Below are 19320 nucleotides of genomic sequence, written 5' to 3'. Positions count from 1 at the left end.
ATACAAACCTAGAAGTGAAATCCCAGCCCCGGATAACTCAGGGTAGAACAGGCAGTAGCCTGTCTGTCTGTCTTACAACCAAGGCTGTTTCACTGTTCCTATGACTCCGACACAGCAACAGAGCTGCCTCCAGACCACCTTCCCTTCGTCACACCCAGTACCAGCAACAACTTCACATCACAACTACCACTTGGATTAAGACACTAGGGTAGAAACAAATAAGAAAGAATCCATTACAAGTTTCACTTACCAAAGTAAACACAACATCGAGTCACAGTGGTGATTTCCTAAAGTCACACAAGCACGCTGCTGTTTGGTAGGGGAGAGCTGTGCCCTGATTTCACCAGAAACAGCTACCATGCTCCAAAGTAGCCTCTAAAATTCCTAACTACATGAATTGAAATTTCAAATTTAGAGGAAAGATTAAAGAAAGTCATTCTGCCTTTCCCCACTGTGGAGATGCTTGTATTTTATAAGAAGGGAGCCCATAAAAATAACAAGGGAGAAGATTTATACCCAAGCTCCTAAAAAAAAAAAAATGAATTACTGATTTTTGCAGCTACTCAGTGGTAGGAACAGATGGTTACAGGCAATAGTATTGACAACTTAACAAGCTCCCACCCCCAAAGGTGAGCTTCTAAGTCTGTTCCAAATTCAAGAGTTAAAAACATTACAGCTGAGAATGCCGCTCATGGAGAAAGAGGAGTTTCAGCCAGTCCACGGTGCCTCAGAAATCGGCTTTACTCACCATTCTGCCACGGCCTCACTGAAGGGCTTTGACTTCCCAAAATGCCCCGGCGCAGCAGCCATCTGCCCGCACCCTGGATGAGCCTGGGCAGTGGGGAAGGCAGGCAATGCGGATTAAACAGTCCCGAGTAAAGCAGAGCTGTCAGTGTTTGTCTACCAAACCAAAGCCACTTCTGAGGACAGAAAAAACCAGGCATGCCAGCTTCCCAAAATGCCCAGGCACAGAGAAGTTCTGGGAATCCAGGCCCCTGGGAGCCCCAGCCACTGCCACTGGGTGCACAGCCAACAACCTGCGCCCCTCGAATGTCCACCAGATGTAGATTTCTGCAAAACACCCCAGGAACTCCTTCTCCCCGCTCCTGTACATCTCCAGCAACTGGAAACAACTAGCCTGTCCGGTCTCAATTCAAGAGCAAAATACTAATTAAAACATTAACTGGTTAAATACATTTCAATGAAGTTATCCTTGAATTTCTGCCGGAGAAGTCCAGCAAACTGCTATAACACAGGATAACATGCAGCGTTGCAAAAGCTGTCAGAACACCCGGGTCCTCAAGCATCTAATTAAGCCAGTAATGAATTAGACTGAGCCTGCAAATCTCAGCCCTCGTTGTCTTGTTCTTCTAAAATTAAAGCCTTGCCAAGAATTGAACCAAGGGAGCAGAAATAATGATAACGCCTGCTCTCCATCTTCACACTCGACAGTGAAGACTTACTTTCCAAAAGCATTTCCTGTTTTATCAGGAGTCCCCTTCCAAAGAATATCAATAAAGCACATCCATCAATGCCGCTTTTGCTTCCAATAATTTGTTTCCCCCTCTACAGGTACATATGAAAGCAACAGGGCTGCACCTGCCTGGTACGACGTTAGATGCTTCCATGGTTCAAACCATCTTATAATCACAGAATGGTTTGGGTTGGAAGGGACCTCAAAGCCCATCCAGTTCCAACGCCCCTGCCATGGGCAGGGACACCTCCCACTGGATCAGATTGCTCAAAACACAATGTTTCATAACATTCACACTCCAGTTTTCCTGTCACTTTACACCATCAAGCAATGATCCCCACTTCAGGAGGTGCCAGGCAGCTGACCTGTACCTGTCGGACACCGACTCTCCCCACCGCAGATGCCCAAGTGCAGATCCCTTGGGATTCATCATGCAACAGGAACACATGCGTTCATGCAAACACACAAAAAAACCCTTCCTCCTCTTAAAGAACTCAGAGATTTGAATGTCAGAATCACCAGGCTCACAATTATCTACATTATTATTTAAAAGAGCAAAAAGATAAGGGAACAGGAACAACCTAAACTATTATTCATTCAAGGAGCACAACAGTGAGTCTGGTCTTATCAGTAGGCCTTTGGTCTGCAGGCTCCTTGGGATAGGAACAGATTGCACACCTCATGCTGCCAAATGCATCATCTGCACTTAATCACAGCATGATGGATAGCTTCAGAAAACAAGCAATTTCAGCCATATTCTGTGTAATCCTTCCATTCGACTCCAAAGTCCATCATCTTGCATCCAGAGCGCCGCCTCCTCAGGATGGAGACGGTAACTTCGGTCTCTTCCAAGAGCACACTTCAGTGCTGCACAGAACACTTGTAAAGAAATAAAACCATCACTCCTGTGTTCCCGCAGGGAGAAACCTCCTGCACAACACACCAGAACCTGCCTGAAAGCCTTTTACTTTCAGAAGAGGTCTCACCCAGGAACACTATTGCACAACAAAGGAAGCAGTAACTTGCCACTCACACTCCAAATAACCTACAGACTCCCTTCCTGAAGTCATGCCTCCATGTGTCACCCGGGCCACATGTCCCACAGGAATCTTCGCCCATGAAACAGACAGCCAGTAACTGGAAAGGACGATTCTCTGTGCCCTCTACTTTACAAGTTTGTTTTAATGAACTTGTTCCTAAATGCAACTGTTATTTTTAAGCGTACACTAGCTGATATAAATCTACAATATCCTAACACAAATATATACATCCTTTCTATTAAAAAAACAAGATTTTTGTGGTTATAATGTAGCCTTCTGAGAATAAAATTATTCAAAACCAAGTAGAGTCAGGCGAAAAAAAAACAACCAATCATTCATTTTCCTTCTTTTTAAGTAATTATTGCTAGCTTTGTCCAGTTCCAAACAGGACACAAGAGGAAGGAGGACAAATGTTCTATTTGGTTGTGGATAGCTCTTACCAAGAACTTCCTTCTGTGTCACGGTGAACACACACATCTGAATTACACCCAAAGAAACAAGTCAAACAAGCCATTTCCCAAAGCCTCTGCTTAGCTCAGATCTGTTCATTAGAGGTGCTGTATTGTGCACACGGGCCAGGTCAGCTCGTTAGCAGTGGAAGAGCAGGTGAAAGCGAGTTACTGTAAGTGTTCCACTCTCTAACATCTGACATGCAGGAAAGGAGCTTCCCTACCTACACTCCTCCTAAAGGTACACTCAAATTGAGGGCATGTAGGTGGCATCTGCCAAAAGTGGCATGTGAATAACATCGGCAATTTAACAAATTCTGATAAAATACAGAGAACTGTAAAAGCAGCAATTCAAACACTCAAATCAAATGCTTAAACTGAGATTACAGCTGAGAATCCAGCTTTTTCATTGGGGTAGAGGGAATGGCTTGAAAGATCTTTTCTGCAGGTGTCAGAGGATGTTTTGTGTGCAAAAACTCAAGCCCCTCTGATCGACAAAGAGACACAGGCTTACAACAGTGTCAGTGCCGTGCCAGAGAAATGCTCTCCACCAACTTGCCTCCCACCCACCCTGGCTGCAGCCCTCACCACGCACCAACACAAACCCAAACCACCTCAGCTGAAACACTCGAGGCAAACCCACACCTTAAGGGCCACCCAGCTGCTTTATGACACTTCCATCTACATTTTTCCCCAGGAGAAAGGGCTCCACCACTTCAGGGGTGGGGTGAGGACCACAGCAGAAGTCAAACCCACAACCCACACAGCTCCACTCCTTCACTGTTACACGAGATTATTAATTCCAGTTGCAAACGGCTTCCCTCCCCTCTCCAGCTCCTGCTTCACATCAACTTCTTGCCCCGAAAGCTAACACTTCCATACCTCGGGTCCAGACAGAAAGTCTCACAGCTCAGCACAGCTGTGACCAACAGGCTAACAACAAAATGTACACTGGAATTCTGTTATCTTCCAACCCTTCTAATTTCAAAGGGATAAGGATTAAAACGTGGGGAAAAAGTCTGGAAGCTCAGAAGAATGCTTCCATGCAAAGAAATACCTTCCTTGTGGACTACTAAGCTCTACTTCTCCCAAAGCAGTAAAAATTGAAAACTGCATATGAACACATTTAAGAACATTAATAGAAAAATAACAAGCAGTTAAGTAAAGGCACGTTCCACCTAAACAACACCACCATTATTGCAGCATCTGACTGTCGGAGGACAATTCAATCCTGAAAATGTATTGTAATTGCTTTTTCCACTACAGGCCTCAGCTTTACAATTGTATCCTTCTCGGGAGGTCAGAACAAGGCAGGCTGCAGCTCTGAAAAGCAATTCTGTTAGCAGCACTACCTTATTCATTCTTTTAATCTTACACCTACATATTCATTATGAACTCCGTGAAATACCAGTGCCAAAACCACCATCAAAAGCTGCTGCAATCTCTCTGCTGCTCAGAGAAAGCCTTGACCCCTCTGCTTCCCTAATGAAGATGTCGGGTAAGCGTGAATCACGACAGCTGCCGGCTCCGGCGCTGGGGAACGGTGCTGCAAGCCAGTCGAGTCACTGAACCCCCACAAGCAGCCGTTGCTGTCAACAAGTAAAAAGAAGCCACCATGATGAACCTGGCTTGTTTTGAGCAAGCAGCTTGAAACAGCTCAGTGAGAAAATCCCTATTACCCACCGCAGTGTGAGCGCTGCCGTGTTGCAGCCATTCCCTCCCTTTTCTCCACCCATTTCGGTAGGGCCTGTGCTGTTATCGCTGTGGCAAGTTGGAGGAGGGGAAACCAAAACAACACCACACAAAAAAACAAGTCCATTTTAGAGAACTGAGGGTAGCAATGCTTGTAGCAACTCCTGCATTTCACAATAAAGGAGCCATATACCGAGATGGAGAAATCCGAGTCTTTCATAACACTTCCTGCAGCAGAACAGGCCCTCTGCTCCCTCCCCACAACGTACCACAGCGTTCTTGGTTCTCCAGCTGCAGCAATGCAACTAGTTCTGGGTCAGCAGATCATGCCACAAGCAATCCACATAAACCCCTAAATATTTACATTTTATTTAAATGCAGACTATCTTGGTGATGGGGTGCACCATCACCATCGGTGGTATTAGCACATGGGATGGGAACAAGTGACCCACAGGCACACAAACACCCTGCCTCAGGTTTCAACCAAAGGGAACAGCACAGTGAACAGAGTCCCCCTTAAGCACCCAGGCTTTATTTCCATTAGCCGGGTTACCAAATGTGGAACAGCGTCGTGAGAACAGAGCCAACGCAGCAAAATCTCACTGCAAAAGTAAGCCCAGTCCTGAAGACCAGGCTCCTCAGCCTCTTTCAATAGAGAATCGAGGCAGCATCCTTTAGAGCAAGCTACACGCTGGTACGCACAGGCTGCTTGAGCTGGGGGAGAACACCCGAAACAGCCAGTTTTGTGCCCCAGTGGATTTTCAGTCACAGGTTTACAGCAAGGGCAACCTCATTCTCACAGTCACAAAGGGAGGAGTGACAAAAGCTGAGCACTTTCACAGTACAACTTCCCTTCAGACAAGACAGAAGGCAGTGCACCGTCACTCTGCTATTTGGCATGCAACGACCACGGTGCTCCGGGTTTTACCCATGCACAGCATGAGGAGACAACAAAGATGATCAGGACCTGCTTTTAGAACAACTGCCTTTTGGGATGAGACGTTTTCAGCCAAGCTTAGGCCAGACATCAATTCCGTTCAATCCTTGGACGACTCTGAGGACGGCATATATGGCACATTAGCACACTGGTCGATAGCTGCACTATGAACCACAGGGACAGCGTACACGTAGCCCCCCACCAGCACTCAGCCTCTGAACACCCCTCTGCAGAGCTTTACAACGTGCCAAATTTGGGTAACTTTTTTCAGCCAGCGCTGGAGGATTCTGATCTCTCCTTGTTCCAATATCTTTGTACTGCAGTGGCCATTCAATATGCATTGTAAGCAATGCAATACTCTGTCTTTGCAGAGCAGTGGATAAAAACTTATTTTACTGGAAAAGGTCACTTCACTATTGTCTCCCAGGGCTCACAAAACCCACAAAGCAAAATCACCCATCTTTCTCTTTTTTTTGTTTCACAAGCCAGAGAAACATCTGCCTTCATAGTAATTATTTCTTTCTACTCAGTGTGAATATTTTGTCACATCGTACATCCTCAGCCTTCATCTGTCCAGTTTTTCCATCCACGGTTTCAGCTAGACCCATCATCAATAGAGCACAGCTTTACATAAACCGAGTACAAAATGTCCCAAGAGAAAAGGGCTAAAGATGGAGAAAAGCACATGTGGCAAACTTTTCTAAAGGGCAGCTTCAGCCATGTAGTATATAATTTAAGCTCTCGGCAATAATCCTAACAGATACTGGTGGCCAAAAGGCAGGGGATGTAGCCCAAAGGCCCTGGAGAGATGCAGCCTGTCATAACGCTCTAGAATCCATCAGGAAGCAACTCCTTCTGCCCAGTGGGAAGTACACTGTGCAAATATTTTGGATCTTTAGCAGGTATTCATTTAAGTGAAAAGTACTGCAATCAATACAACCCTGCCTTTAAAAGTACAGTCTGCATTCAAAAATGCAAAGCACCATTTACTTCCAAACTCACAACGAAAAATCTTTGTACTGAACTCTGACACACAATGGGGAGTAAACAGCCTGGTTTAGCTTTGATGTCAGGATCCGGCTCAGTTTTTCAGAGAACTGCAGAGCATCCATTAAGGAAAGAGTTACTGCACAGCACAGCAAAAGGTCTCACACCTGATACACTTTAATTACTTCGCTGCAGCAGGGGAGAGTTACATGCCTAGTTTGTTTTGTTTCACTGTGAAAGGCTTCTACTGCTATTAATGCTCACCAAGGGAAACTGAAATAACCTCTCATCTCTCTCTGAATACCTTGGAACTGTTATGGACAAACTAAAGCTCGGGGGGGTCTCCCCTCAAAACTCAGGACGAGAGAAACCCACCAGCTTGCAGAGCCACTGATAGATCAAACCTGTACTTCTACACAGAGTAATACTCCTTCTACCACGGCCTTTATCATAACAACAACTTCAACACAAACAACCTCACTGCAGCACAAACCAAGAGGTCAGCCAAGCTCCCACAGGCCCGCGAAGGAAGCAATACACTGCAGGTTCTCCACAGAGCCTGCTCCATGGCATTTCTGGGCATGCTGCAGATGACCTTGAACGCTGCACCACAGAGCTTCCCCTCCCTAACACTGCCATGGCACACACTGCAAAGCAGAGCTCCCAAGAGCACCAACCAACAGCTTTTATACAGCTCACAACACACTAAACTGCCAGTACCACAGGAAAACCAGCAAGAACAAACTCCTTTCAACCAGCCACATCTGTATCACTTCTCCTTCCGGAGGACAGCACTGACCTCTCTCATCCTCTCTCAAAACATTGAGGCAAAAATCTCTTTTTTTCCCTAAATTCCACTCTAAGACAGCCTATTATTTCTACATCTGCTAACGCTACCAAAAAGTTGAAGCCTAACACTGAATCAAACTGTAGTCTCAGCATATTGGGAGGTTTCTCTGCCCAAGATGAAACATAGGTGCCATCTGTTTCAATTACACTAATCACAAGGAGACATAACATTGTCAACTGGCACTTCTTAATAGATTTGGGGTTTTAAGACAGTTTGAAGAGAAAGAAAGCAGCTCATGATACACTAGAGGCAGAAGGATATTTAATACTCTGTAGTCAACAGCACCAACAAGTCAGGCAGGCCTTGGACAAACCAGTGCTGGAACCGCCCCCGCAGGAAAAGTAACTTTTGCTTTCACTGAAGTCAGAGAAAAAAGCGTCCCTACGTTTGACATAGTTGAAAGAGCACTTTGTAACTAAAGGCATTTCCTAAAGACACTAACCAAGAACATGGTAAGTTAATCATGGAAGTTTGCCATTTTTACCTTCTAATTTCAGAAAACAAAGAGAAACATTTTTAAAAACACCCCACAAACAGAAACATTGATATGGGGACACACACACTTGTCAGGCTATAAAAGAGAAAATTTGGACAGAAGGAAGGTAAATATTTACCGATTCCATAGTTGAAAGCTGTCGTTAGCAGGACATATATTAAAATCCAACAGAGGTGTGTCCCAAAAACGCTGTGAAATCTGAAAAACACAGAAATTGGTTCATTAAAAAACAAAAATACATGATTTAATTTTATTCACAAGCACGCTGTATGTAGTTTGTGGAGGCTACTAAACACAAATTCTTGCCTAATCCAGGAATAAACTTTCTGATAACGAGTCTGCACAAACAGAAGAATAACAGAAACTGAGGAGGGCTTAGCAGAGCATCAGCTGAGTTCCATAGCTTTCTGATAAGAGATTATTAGAAAGTGTACTTGTCTCAAGGTTTCTGTGTGTGGTTACAGTCATTTTATTTACGAAAAAAGGTATGTCACCCCTCAACAACGATCAACCAACAGGCCGGGCAGGGAAGAGTGAGCCTGCCATGGCTGCCCTGTGCGGGGATTTCACTTTCTTGACTAGCTTGTATGGAATTACCTATGACACAAGCCCTTTCTTTTCAAGCATATCTTGGATCTTTGCTCTGAACAGCAGCTAAATCTATCACAAACCCACAATTTAAACAGCTCTTTGCTGCACCTCTCAGAGATGTTTTTCCAGCTACAAACTCCCAAAGTGAAATTCCCAACGCCAGGCAGGAACCAGCAGGATCTCTCAGCTCCCAAGGCAAAGGGGAATTACATTCATTAACTAGGCGACTCAACCGGTACATGAAAGGGTTGGCAGGCGATTCCAAGTCCAAAACCGAGCACCTGAACTCTCCCCCACTTCTCACGCCAGAGGAGCGCTCAGCCGGACGCTGCCGAGCAGGCTCGGGCGACAGTCACGTCAGCGCAGGCAGAAACCCGGCTGCCTGACAAGCGCCAGGGCTGCAGTGAAACGCAGCCCATCTCATGAGTCACCACTGCCCGCGCACCCGACGGGCACCTTCGCTCTGAAATAAATTTCTCCCCCAGCCAGAGCAAACTGGTCTGCTCCAGCTGAGATCCCAACACAAGCCACGGTCGTTATTCCAGTGATGCATCTAGCTCCCCAGCTGCAAAGGGGATGAGTTTCAGACAGCATAGCTCAGTAGGAGCCCCAACAAGTCATAGGAGCAAGGGCAAGCCTGAACACCGGAGAAGCATGTCCAAAGTTTGTGATGCAGAAGGACCAGAGAGGCTGGGCAGAGCCCAATGTAAAACACTGTCTTACCCCAGATTCATATCTACGAGGAACCAACCACCTTCCAGATATCTCCTCAGTATTAGCAAGTTCTTACTTCCCCTAGCAAGGGACCTGTAAATATGGGACAAACCTGTGCTCTAAGCAAAAGGAGGATTTCTTCAAAACGTGCACGAGGTCTGAGCTTCTTCCGTGCTTCCACAGTAAAGGAACTTCATGAAAACAAAGAAGCCGATGCCACACTTCAGACTACAACTACAAAAGCTCAGCTGTGCTAGGCACTGGTCCTTCTGCAGCTCAACTGGGGTCTACGCAAGCCAGTTACGGGGTTAACATCCAACTCCAGTACTGCTCACTGCCAAATTCCCCACTCAAAATCTCATGTCCTGTCTGATCTCTAGACTCTGAAACCACGCCAAGAGACACCATGACCAACCCCTGTTCCAGCTGACAATGGAAAAACTGGATTTCTTCCAAATTACCTTTTCTTCTAAATGGAGAAGTTCTAAAAACTCACATATATAAAGTTACAAATCAGGAAATGCAAAGTACAAAATGTATTCTTTTCAGCAAAACCAACCAATGCTTTTATTTCCTTTCTCCATTTACAGCTGCCCCTTACAAAGAGCTAAAGACTGCCCAACTCGCACAGACCATCTCAACTCCTAGGTCCATCACATACTGGTCCTTATCCTCCTTCCAGTTACACTCTGCTTCTTGTGCTCCTCTAAACCCTCTCACATGGATGCCTTTCCCATGGAGCTCCTTTCGGGCATCCAACCACTACTTCCTAAGTCTTCTTTTAATCTATTATCCTCTCAAATTCTCCCTCTGCTACTTCAAGGCCCATGGGACCATGCTCCAGAGTTCGATGTTGCTTATACAGCAACAGATTTAGCTTCCTGTTTTTTTTCTCACATCTTAGCCAGCAGGACTGGCCCATGTGGAGTGCGTGACACAGATTAATTTGACACAGTATCGCTGCTTTTCACCTTACAAAGGACTTCCCTGATATAGCCTTTCAACAAGTCTTTACAGAACCATCCACAGAAGCATAGAATCATTAAAACAGAAAAGCCCTCTAAGATCACCAAGTCCAACCATCAGCCCAACACCACCACACCTACTAAACCACACCCTGAAATGGCACATGTAAACGTTTTTTGAATGCCTCCAGGGGTGGTGACTCCACCACTTCCAGGAGAGACCCTGAGGATGCCTGGGGCAGATGAAAAGTGGAAGAGATTGGCAATCCAAGGAGAGCCTCGTTTGCTTTGAGAAACTTTCACTCGCTAATGAAAAACTAAAGATGCCTGACGAGCAACACAGCTACGCCCAGGGCAGAGCTGCTACAAACTAGGCTAAAGGAAGTCTTAGGAACCACAGCAAGAAGGAGCAGGCCAAAATAAAACCAAAAAAAGCAAAGGAACACATAACGGCACATGGTCCTGACGCAAAGAAAGGAAATCCTGCAGCAGGGAAGCTTTTCCAGACAAGCAAAAGGGAAACAAATTAGTTTTCTGACATTTTTCTTCCAAAACAGTGAATGAGATAAAGACAGACAGCTATCTCATGTTTTTTCCAAGGCAAGAGAGCCCTGGGGCCCTGATGGATCCCCTGATGGGGAACTGCAGTCCTACAGAGCATGATGATAATGCTCACACACCATCTTTCCAGCATGATTCCCTCACCCCTTTTATACTCTTCTCCTCCACAACAGAAGTCACAACTCTAATTAGAGCGATTCACTTAAACAGAGATAAAAGATAAACTGGAGGGGAAAAAAAGCCCAACTTCCAACTAATTATCTGGAAAATCAGTTGCTGCCTGCCGACAGTGGTTACTACGATCAATTGTGAACAAAGTCATCATAACGGTCTACAGAAATCTTGTCCCACCACACTGGAGGTGTGACGCTTAGGGACACAGTTTACTGGTGGGCTTGGCAGTGTTGGGTTCACAGTTGGACTCAATGATCTTAAAGGTCTTTTCCAACCTAAACAATTCTGTGACTGTGACAAATGGATACACAATTTGCATCTGCTTCCTGGCCTACACAGAGCCATTTTATTCATTACTCAGCTCACACATAAAATATACATCAGGTATTGTAACACTGAAACATTGACTATGTAAGAGCCAGGTACCTTTCACAACGAACACTGTACCACTTCTTAATGAAACGGTTATCAAATTACTTACAAAGCACAGCAAATACTTGGGCAGAAAATGCCCAACACAGATCACAGGCAAAATCTGACTGGTAATATGTATTTGGGTCATTCACACAATGTTCCTGTTGTGCAGAACCCAATGTTTCTATTCATAACTGACTTTACTTCCAAAACCATAAAGTGTAATTAATAACGTTAGACACCTTTATCCATCCAATTCTCTTAGCTTTTGCCTGATGAAAATGTATCACTCCACAAACCGCATTACTGCCCTTGTTTCCCCTTCTGTGCACCGACAACGCTGACGGTTGGACAACACTGACACATGCCAAGCTAATGGCATCTCATGGGAACCGTTCTGCAAAGCAAAACGGCAGACCCTCAGCCCTCCTTTGGGTTGAAACAACGATATAAACACCAAAAAAGTACGTACTCAAGGTGGCCAGATTCTGGTTTAAAATAGGTTCAGTTATTCAAGGCTGTGATGTTTTGTTTCAGAGTAAAATAAAGTAATTTGGAAACTCTGGGTAGTTCCATTAAAAAAATTAAGTTCTCCCACTAACTTCTGCTCTTTCATGTATAAACTCATCAGTGGGGAATGCAAAGGACATCACTTCTTCTCACTGCACTCTCAGGCAGACCAGGAAATTTAAGATTTAGAGCACATAGCGCAACTTTTCCTAGCGCTCACTGAAAAAATTGGGAATCAAGTCATTCAAGCTTGTTTAATAAAAAGGTGTCTCATAACTTGACAGAAATCAGCGTTTGAAGATTGAAGTTGCTTTACAATCACAAGATGACCTGATAAAAAAATGTGTACCTGCATTCAGGTTAACTATGGACTGTTTACACCAAAGCATCGGGGCGGGAACCTGAGATCTGGTGAGGGAACAGTAACTGGTCCCAGCCGCGAGGCAGGAGGTGCCTTCATGGACTGACGTCAGCCACAGAAGAACAAAACTAGATGGGTTCTGGGCAGATACCAAGTCTCTTAGAAGGGTATCTATTAAAAATGCGTTCCAGATTCAGCAATTTTATAGATCCCCAATGTCATCAACTGAATGTTAAAAGGGTTCTACTCCAATTTTCATTTTACAGGGAGCAAGAAAGCCACCGCCTGCTGAAGTCTCATTTCAAACAATCAAGAGACCAACCTCCACAGAAGCGAGCATATTTTTTCTTATTAGAGCTCCTTGGAAGCAAAAAGTAAAACACTGTACTTTGATTTAAAGACAAACTTGCATCCATTCAGCTTTCATGGTGATCCAGAATCGAGATGTATAACAGGATACCAGTAGGAGATGAAGATTCTGGTTTAGACCAACTTCTGAATGGAAAAAAAAACCCTCTCTCTAGGGAGCAGGACAGCCTTTTTCCACAGCTCTCATCTGCTTCACTAGACATAATTTCAGGAAGAGACAGAATTTCAATGAGGCATCTTTCCAAGGGCTCCAGTAAAAACACACACTGGGGAACACACAAGGCGCTTTCAGATAAGCTCCACTACCTCAGACACAGAACTCAAGGAGGTACAACCACAACAAATTTGGATGGAGGGGAAATCCAGCAATGTTTTCCAACGCACTCCATAGGCACACGAAGAACAACCCAGTGAGACTGCCTGCACGGCTTTATGTGGCAGCCTGGGTACCAACACTCGTCTGTCACCCTGCTGAAATGATGAAAAAGACCTATTCTCAGAAATTGTAAAACCACATTACAACTCAAGAATCTGAGAAAATTGAGGGAGGGGGAGAGAATCCATAAGCAAACAGCACTACAAAACCCACGCACTTATCAACTGCACGTCTTCCAGGAGTATTTGTAGGTACCTTCTGCAACAACAGGGATTATCTTCCTGCATGGTTACAGCATCCAACTCTGTTCACAATCCAAACAAGTGCCGGAGCACAGAGGAGAAACTGAAGGGCCACATACACAGGAACCACAGCCTCCACTTCTTCCTACGGTCTTTGCTCGCATCCCTTGAGCGCCAAGAGCAGTCCTAACCATTGCAGCATGGAAAGCTTTCCTCTGGCCCCTCCAGGGGACAAACAGCTAAGAAAGATTATCAGATTTGGGGCAATTTCACCCAAGAGCCTGGAAAAGCACAACTAGAGATCACTCTGCACTGCGCTTGGGACTATTTAGAAAGAGAAGGAAAAAGGAGAAGTGCTGCACTAGAGATCTGAAGGGAGGGAGAAAGTTGTTTCTAAGAAATATGCAGAAATTGGAGATAAATAACTTGCCTTTAACTGAAATGCCCTGGATCCTATCAGCAGCTTCCAGACCAACCATCTCCAAACACACAGACATTGAGCAAACTGTTACGGTCAGTGGGACCACAGTCACCATCACTCACACATCATCTTTAAGAAAAAATTTCCAGCAGTGGCATGAGCTGCAGAAGGTGCCTTTCACTGCAATCTACAAAGCAGCAAATATTTCTGCAGCAATCATGGTAGCCAACTATACTCATGCAGTACCAGTTACTGACGTGAAAAAACAAGGTGCAGAGAGAAATGCACAAGTGCTTAAAACTAAAAAAAAAAGGAAGAAAAAAACAACCTTAAAAAATGTTTGATTGTGACAAAATTGTAGCATCGAGTAAAATTTCATTTGATATCTTTCAGAAACTAAGTAGGTAAGTTATTCTTCGTCTCAAAGTTCCTTTATTTTGCCCTGCAGACAACATGCATGCTGAGATCTACATTTTTTAAAGCTCCTGTCATCTTTGCCACTTGATAAAAATATGAAATAACCTGATACTGTCCTCAAAAACACATATCAAGATACTTACATGTGGGCTGAAGAGACTAAGGCTCAATTTATCCCATCAAAATAAGCGTGAAGGAAGGGAAAGATGTGGTTCCTATGGAACCAAATTGTTCTTTAAGTGTTTTAATTGAAAGCCTGACACGAACAACAGCCCACCAGAAACTGGGGTCTGACAATAGCCTAAATTCAGAAACAGACAAGCTGTTTACAGACTTGCCATGAATTAAAAGAATCCAGGATCTGTTATGTCAAATTACTGTTTCCAATGCGTTTCAGGTATTCCTCAAGATTTGTGCTTTTTTCAACTCATTTACGATACTCATTACACACTCAGTTTCATCATAACTACTCTTGGCTGACCCCAAGAAATCATCACACACCATTGCTGTCCACTTTATAAATCCTCCAAACACCAGGCTTGCAAGGAGAACACGAAGCGATGCTTGCGCACGCTATGTTTGTGTCTCCTTTTATAGCAATCAGACTTGAGAAGTTCAAATCAAAATTCTGTAGCTCGTTCCAGCAGGTCAAAAGGTAGCACAGATGTGTAACTACCTTTACATTTGTACTGCAATAAAGTAAAAAAATAATTATGAGCAGAAGCCTTGTGTTTCACTGAGCTTAATCCTCGCGAGAACACACAATGCGCAGTTCAGCAATGAACCCTGAAGTTACTGTACGTTCCCACTTTATAACTGGTTATCTGTTCACGTCTGACATTTAAAGTTGTCTGTCCCTAAAAAACACAAGCATGTTCCCTCACCTCTCCTCCTTCACCCTTACCACCCTTCTGTGGCTTCTCCAATGAGTGGAAAGTATTAAGTCAAAACAGTTTCTGCAATTTCCTTAACCAACCCTGGCCTGAAATTCAAGGCTACAGCTTGCCCTTCTGTACCAGCAAGCAGAGACAAGACCCAGCCTGCCCGTCTGGAGGACACACTGTTTTCCATGCTATGATTTAGTCTGCAAGTTAAAAAAAAAAAAAAAACACTCCCCTAGCTTTAAAAAATATTAATTATCTTAAAGATTATGCAACTTTATCAGCAAATGGACAAAGAAGTCTCAACTGTACTACCAACACTTGCCTTTTAACAACGTTAACTTACACCGAGAGACCATCTCCATCACGGATGGAAGCAAAAAAATGCTTAGGCACCCAAAACCAGTTATCCACTGTCACATCAGCAGTCGGGGACACTACAGGCATCCTTGTTTATCAACCCCTATACTTCCAAACGATTCTCCAGACCCTTTCCATTTTTCTTTTTTAGAGCTCTGATATGACATGTAATTACCCAAGACTGCTGGGTCTTTCCAGCCAGGTTGAATCTCTTCCAAGAAGATGCATAATCAGGCTCATTTCTTTATTAAATGAAGTGCACGTGCAAAGCAAAAAACCCACTGCCTTGCTTTGGAAGAACACGTCATTATTCCCGGTACACGATCATACATGTTAAGCACGTCAGAACGTGTTTCTGAGAAAACCATCAGCACAGAACAGCAGCATCAGATCTGCTTTCAAACAACCTGAACTGGTTAGCTACCCAGACAGAAAATTCTACATCAAGATGTACAGAACCCTGAAGCTATTTATTTTAGTGTGTAGTAAGCTGTTAATCCCTAAGCCATTTGGAAGCGACACAGGATGCACAACGGTGTGGATTTTCAAAGCAGAACTGTTCCACGATTATTTTTAGTTCACACGAAAATGAGAAGAAATTGTAACCTCCGTATCCTCAACACTTGCTGAGCTTCATCTGAAAAGTAATAAATTTCCAATCCAATTATTCTGTAGTCAGATAATACAACGACAGTAGAAATGGTACTTTGTTTAAAGCTGAGGTACAGCAGCATGCGCATAGACACATAAAACAAAGGGAAAGACAACTGAAAATGAAACATATTATGAAGCACTGCCCAGGAAAACACTTTCTGGTCATCACAGAAACCAACAGATGAGAAGAACGAGTAAAAGGTAGGGGGCAAAGACAACAAATGCTCTTCTTAGAGGAAAACTTGACTACGGGAGCCAACAGCATGAACAGTAACATTCCCAGATGTTCAGTATAAGGTTTGTGGGAAATGTAAAAGAAATTAATCAAGTGCTAGAAAACTCAGTGTATATTCAAAAGAATTTAAGTTTAACAAAAACCAGCCAGAAGGTCACTCAATTCCTGTCCACAGGCACCCATAAAAGAATCACAGCAGATTCATCCCACAAGCAAATAGAGCAGCAAGTTTCTTTAGCTCACATTTGTCACAGCCACCCGAGAAACCTACTACCACTTGTGCTTAAAAACAAAAAAAAATCCCAGTCACCTCAGGGAATCTCTACCATTTGAGATCCAAAAGATGCATGATAAAGAATATGCTGATGCACCATCAAAAGGGGAACCCAAAGGTGAATTTTGAGATACAGCACTGCCCATCTTTGAAAGCTCAAAACCCCCATCATGCTGAGCAGAAGGAAGTCAGGCTACAAAATCCTGAAGCTTCAACTTGTCCTAATTAAGCTCAAAGATGCTGGCCCTCAACACCCCAGTGAAGACAAGGAGAATGTTCTCTGGCATTGAACTAGTAATTTAAGGTTAAATCACAGCTGCTGTCATATTTCGGCTTCCTCCTCCTTTTCATTCCTCCTAAACACAAGTCTGAAGAGGGACAAAGACAGATGTCCATCATTAGAGTGAACATCTTCCCAGTAACTTCAGTGAGAGCCCTTTACTCGTCTGCTCCACTCAAATTCCTTTTGTACGTCCTTCTAAAGGAAGGAAGGAGGGTTAACAATGCTACCAGGCTAGGAAGCGCATGACTTTATTTAAAAATACGAGTCTGCAATTTCTTACTCTGTGCTCAATTTTAACACATTGAGAAAATTCAGACCATTCTCGGGGAGAAAAAGAGTGACAGACAGACACATTTGCCACCTTTACAGGCTCAGATACTTGCAACCATGCAATTCAGTGACAAATTGGATACAGGTTACTATTAATAACTGAACTATTCCTTTCCTCTCTGAAAGCTGATTTGTAAAAAGGATGCATGCATCCCATTTTAAAACACACTAATTAGCCAAGGAGGAGTCAAGGAAGTCACTGCTCAGCCTTCAAGAACAGACATGGTTTCTCTCAAAGAGGAAAAAAAAAACAGAGCAAACTTATCCCAGGAGTACACATTGCTCGCTCCACGGAACAGCATACAACCTCCTCAGCCAAGAAAATTATGTGTAGTCACACAAACACTACAGCCTGAGACTTCAGCATCTCGGATACGTGTTTCTGTTCTTAAGCACACGCAGGTCTCGCTGAAAGGCTCGTGACCAGACACGTGCAGCCATTACAAGCACCAGGCGACACCGTTCCCTGCCACAGCAGCAGACCCGGCTCCATGACTCAGGAGGTCCTCAGAAAGCAACATGAAAAATGCGACTGTTAAAATGTACTCAAGTCTTCCATTTCCAGAGTCATGACAAGTGCCTTACAATCACCTCAAATTACATAGTAAGGAGACAGCATAAAGGGAGCGCCTCCCTGATTTACACTCAGCATCTCCCCGCTATTGCCCGAATCCTGGCAAGTTAAGGTCAGAACAAAAAGAATCTTCAAAAACACCGCATAAATTGAAAGCACCTACAATTCCCACTGATTATTTTTTTCCCCTTTTATTATAAGCCCTGAACACATTTAAGTAGCAGTTGCCATCGTTAGAGAAGTTGTTCCCTTCCCATTTTCCATTCTCCTGCAAAGCAAACACCCTGGGCAGCGGCAGCAGGTAAAGGCAACGAGGTGGCAGGCTGGCTGCAGCAGCCTCCTCCGCTACGGACACAGGTCTGGAAAACAGCAAGAAGAGGGCACAGGCCACCTCGGCCACAAAGACTCACCGGAGAGCATTACTACATAATAGAATAAGGAAGTCAAATGTCTGTCTGTGTACATCTGTTTAACCCAGAACCCAGCGCCTCCAGAGGGGCTCGAAGTTACTGGTTGCAGCTCAGTAAAGCTGAGCAGGGAGATCTCTGGATCCTCGGCTTCTCCCTCAGGCACTGCTGGAGCTTGTCCGTAAATCAGCTTAACCTGCCAGTCCAGCAGAAAACCTACTCATCTTCCCCTGCCTACCAGTCTCCCACCTCGGAAGGGGCTGAGCTGGCTCACGCACCCCGGAAAGCAGCCGGGAGGCTGAGGGACTCCCCCCTCCGCAACAGCGATGAACGGCTCCGGCCATGCCATGGAACCGCACCCCGAGAAAATCCACAAACATAGAGCAAAAGGGCATATCCCTTCCTTCAAACACATCGTCGTCCAAATAAACAGCACAGAGGGTGGCAAGGAAAGCGTTCAGAGGACAAAAGGACAGAGTTAGGATTAAACCCAGTCCCTTGATCCCCAGCCAAATGGCCTACCCATAAGCCCACGCAACTTCCAGAGCCAATTTAAAATCCTGAGTGTGCTATACTTTAGGTTATAAAATCATATTTAGACACACAGTTGAAGTGTTCTTTGCTCTGCTGGTGGCTAAAAACAATCCCTTTGTCATCAAATCTTGCTTCAGCAAGCTGACGTGACGTTTTTAACTCAGGAAATAAGATAATTATGGTTCAAGGTAAACAACTACAACTATGCATCACAAACAGTTTCTAATTTTAAGCCCAAGTCCCTCTAATGCCATCCACATTTTAAAGAAACTTTCCCTATAAATGGTTTAGGCTGAGTAGTTTGTGCCTGAGCCCTACTGTGGATCAGGATCAACAGTGAGTTTTGGGAAAACAGGGCAGGCATAGCAGATAGAAGTCTGGCAAGATGCGGCAGGTGAGCTCCTGTGTCAAAATCCATCAAGGTAAGCCAAACATGAAAGGAGAGAAAATACACTCTGAATCTTAAATAGCTTGAGAGGTGAAAACTGCATCTCATAGCTCTTAGGAAGACGCAGAAAACAGTAAGAGCGGAGACCAAAGCTAACATAGTTACGCAATGCTTGCTGCAAGTCATTTTACATCCCAGACCTCAAACGCCCCACTGCAGCTTCCCCATGGCACAAACAGCCAGAATCCAAGTTATAACTCACTGCAAAATTATCAGCTACCGAGACGTTCAACACAAGGCAGTAAACTCGCCTACAGCCATCCACGCTGTGTCTAAACTAGCCCTTACCCTGCTGCTACC

General features: G+C 44.3%; 1 protein-coding gene across 1 annotated transcript in view; it reads right to left on the bottom strand.

The window, feature by feature from the left end:
- ANKRD11 (ankyrin repeat domain containing 11) overlaps positions 1 to 19320 on the bottom strand; it is a 155785-nt gene that overhangs the window by 120545 nt on the left and 15920 nt on the right. The window contains exon 2 of the mRNA XM_054078529.1: positions 8044 to 8123. The gene's annotated coding sequence lies outside the window, so the exon portion shown is untranslated. The remainder of the gene's footprint in view (positions 1 to 8043; positions 8124 to 19320) is intronic.

The sequence above is a fragment of the Cuculus canorus genome, chromosome 13, assembly GCF_017976375.1.
Source record: "Cuculus canorus isolate bCucCan1 chromosome 13, bCucCan1.pri, whole genome shotgun sequence".
Classification (NCBI taxonomy): Eukaryota; Metazoa; Chordata; class Aves; order Cuculiformes; family Cuculidae; genus Cuculus; species Cuculus canorus.
Note: the sequence above shows the minus strand (reverse complement) of the source record. Positions and strands in the feature narration are given on the sequence as shown.